Here is a 3,949-nt window from a genome sequence, read left to right as displayed (position 1 = left end):
TTTTTTTTTTCTCCATACAGGTGACCCAGGAGTTGTTTATTTTTCCCCCCCCCCTTCTTTGGTTTTCTTTCTCTCTCTCCCCCTCTTTCTCTCATTCATTCCCCCTGTCCTAAATTTCTATCTTGTTCAAAGGGAAGATATAAAACAAAGTTCTAAGCTAATCGACCTCAGTGTTTTTAAAAAAAAAAAGACTCGATAAAGAATCGAATTGTTAAACAGAATCGAAAATGGAATCGGAATCGTGAAAATCGTATCAATACCCATCCCTACCTGTGAGGACATCTGATCTCTGAAAAAACAACTGTTAATGAAGCTGGAAAAACAAACCCACATCTTGATCCTTAAAAAAGCATATTAATATATATCTTAATAAGAAAAACAATCACAGCTGAAGTAAAAGGCTTCAGCCTACTAATCATAGTTCATAAAATACATTCTCTGTGTCAAAAGTGATGAGTTAAGGTGCCCATGGAGGCAAAGGTGCAACCAGGCATTTGGCCCCGGGGCAGACCCAAGTCAGGCTGGAGAGATTATATCTTTTGGCTGGCCTGGAAACGCCTTGGTGTTCATATTCATATTAATATTCTTATTCTTCTATGACAAAAAGTACAAGTGTTCATTTAAAGAAATAAACAGAGCAGTAAGAGATGTTTTTAAAAAATTGCTTTCTTTATTTTGATTTGCCGCCAATTACATGTTTTTATTTGTAATTTTTGTAGTGCTCCCTACTATGTGAACCCCTCACCTGAAGTTTTATGTTTATTGGTTTAAGCCAATTAAATTCTCTAGCTCGACGTCCCAGGGCTAGCAATATCTCCGGTTGGGTGATTTTGGTCGCCCAACCGGAGATATTGCTAGCCCTGGGACGTCGGGCTAGCGATTTTGCGAGCCCTGTATCAACCCAACAATCAAATGATCCCCTTAAATAGCAAGCACTGGGCAACGGTGGAAAGGAAAAACTCCCTTATAAAAAGGGAGAAACTTTTGACAGAACCAGGCTAAGAAAGGGGCAGCCATCTGTCGTGACTGGTTGGGGGGTGAGAGGCAGAGGAAAAGAAAAATGAGAGCACACGTTAGCTATATGTTGTTCACATTACCTAAAATGAACAACGTATGGTTTTCTGGACTGTGAAAGAAATGTCTCAAGTCACTTTTCAGTGACGTGACCGAAGACTTTTCTGGATGGCCGTGCGGATGCTTGTCAGAAACATTTCATTTCCTTTCTCCGTCGGCTAAAAAAATTGAGCTGCTGAAAAACCTGAAGCACGGATGCTCAATAATCACTCCATCAAAGAGGTCGACAGCCTTTCTAATGCTGGCATTCACAATCGTCCTGTCGTTATTGATTTCGCCTGGATTTCCATATCTCCACACTTGACGCCCATTGATGGATGAATATGCAATTGTCATTGAGGGGAACTCTGTGTGCAGTTGCATCAATTCCTTCTCAATGACAGAAGAAAGTTTATAAGCAGAAAAGACTCCCAAATCATTGCCCCCAGCATGGATTACCAGTATGTCAGGTGGGCTCTGTGTGGATAGCTCCTCATAAAAACGAGGAAGGACTCCCCTCCAGCGCATTCCTTCTTTGCCAAACCACTGGACTTTGGCATTAAGTCTGAAATTTTCTCCGAAAATCTCTTTTGCTTCACCCTCGGCTCGTCTGATGTAGCTGGACCCAATGATCCACACGTTTGTTTCTCTCTGGTCTTCTGGCCTCTTCTTGTCTTTCGGTGTGTTTTCAGAGGTTTTGGTATCACCCAAGGCCAAATTGTTTGTTTTCTGACCTGGGAGTCGGATAGTCCTGGACCAGGGACTTTGTGAGATGCTCTGTGTCACTGCTGTGTTTTCAGAGGTTTTGGTATCACTCAAGGTCGTATCATTTGTTTCCTGAACTTGGAATTGGACCATGCTGGACGAAGAACTTTCTTGGATGCTCGGAGTCACTGCTGTTTCTTTCTTCTCAGTGTCTATTCTCATCCTCTTTCTCTCTGGAGAGTAGCTCTCAGAGTTCTTTTTGCTGCCTTTTCAAATCTGACTGTATCGTCTTTTCAACACATTTTTTTCTTCACAGATAAGTCTTTCTTTCCTTGGTGGAGAGCAGCTGTCAGCGCTTGTCGTGCAATTCTGTGCAGCATAATCTGGGCCTTGCATTGTCTTGAGTGGAAGCTGGACAAGTGCGTTTGTTTCCTGAACTTGGAATTGGACCATGCTTGACGAAGAACTTTCTTGGATGCTCGGACTCACTGCTGTTTCTTTCTTCTCAGTGTCTATTCTCATCCTCTTTCTCTCTGGAGAGTAGCTCTGAGAGTTGTTTTTTTGCTGCCTTTTGAAATCTGACCGTATCGTCTTTTCAACACATTTTTTTGTTGTTGTTGATTTTTGCCGTGATTACTCTGAGACATGTTGGAGTGTTGATGAAGCGACTGTGTTAAAGATTCAACTGTTACAAAATGTTTCTCAGATGTACCTTTGAATGCTGCAATCTTGAGTGTTGCAAATAAACTGACTAAAAGTTTGGGATCCCTACCCATATTTATAGGTTCCATGCCCTATGACATCATCTTCATGATGATGTCATATAAAATGTTAAAAGCTTTATAAAAATCCAAAAAAAGAATGAAACTATTATCTGTGATTAAATCTGAATGGTCCAAAATATCAATTACCAGTCTTATATTGTTAGTTATGTGTCTGCCCTGTTAATATTATGTATGTAAATTCACACATCATTTGTTAAAAAGGTGAGCTTAACAGTTACAGTAAGGGACAGTGCTCCATACAGCCTGTTAATTGGGTCAGAAACATGGGATGCGGGGCAGCTGGTAAGGATTTGTGTATTTCTGCAAAGTCTGCAAAGTCTGCAAAGTCTGCAAAGTTGTCTTGGCTGATTTCAAAAACTTTGCTCGGTTTACTCGTCAGAAGGCTGTAAATTCAGCTCATTGGTCAGATCAAAACGGTCCCCTGGTGTTTCAGTGGCTCAAGCAAGAGCCTGCCTTGCTAAAATGACTTTATTGACAGGTCTGGGAAGAGCTTGACAGGTCGAGCTTGCGGCCGGGGGTTACAGTTAGGGGCCTATTTCCACTAGGTGAGAGTCAGGCAGGCGAGAGCTTCCGATCACTTGGGGTCACTGGAGTTGAGCGAGGGTGGGGTAAAAACTCCCCAAACAGCTGATTCACACAATTCATGTCAATTCGCTCTCTGATTGGTCAAGAGAGTGCCTGCCTCTCTGAAACTGCTTTATTGATCAGTGGTTTTTCTCATAGGTAAACGGTTGGGCCACCTCTATTTTAAATTGCTTTATTAGTGGATCCCTGCTCGGGAGTGGCACCGTGAGTCAGAGAGTCATTTTACCCACACAGGCTGCTTTATGAAGACCCATTTTTACTTTTCTCGGGGATCCTCGCTCTGGTATGATCATCTCACAGTGAGGTGGAGCGTTTGTAAGGCTAACTTACAACTCTTTTGGATTAAACAAACCAAAAAATGCAATAAAGGGTTGCACCCTCAGAGAGACATGACTCCATTCTCCTTTTGGCAACTTTATTCTCCTCAGTTTAGGTTCGGAGTTTACAGGCAGCATAGCATATCATCAGCAAACATGATATGCTATGATATGATATGATATGTTTTTCTTTTTTCTGCGCTTACTGATGGCATCACAAGTCTGAACTCTGACCTCCTGGAACTAATGAACTACAAAAATTAACTGAAACTACAATAATTAACTGAAAATTGTGTCCAAAAATAAAACACCATTAAATACGATTTTCCAACGATTCAGAAAATCTCAATTTTATAACTACTTTTAGAGCGCAACAAAAAGCTTTTCATCAGGGCATGCAGCCTCCATCTCTCCACATCCTCACCATTAAAAGAGCACTGGTGCCATTTTTGTCAAAAAAGTAAACTTTTTGGCTTAAAATTACAACAAACTCAAACTATCACA

Source organism: Pundamilia nyererei, unplaced genomic scaffold, assembly GCF_000239375.1.
Source record: "Pundamilia nyererei isolate P.nyererei 1_Seehausen unplaced genomic scaffold, PunNye1.0 scaffold00005, whole genome shotgun sequence".
Taxonomy (NCBI): domain Eukaryota; kingdom Metazoa; phylum Chordata; class Actinopteri; order Cichliformes; family Cichlidae; genus Pundamilia; species Pundamilia nyererei.
This window is presented reverse-complemented; position numbering follows the sequence as displayed.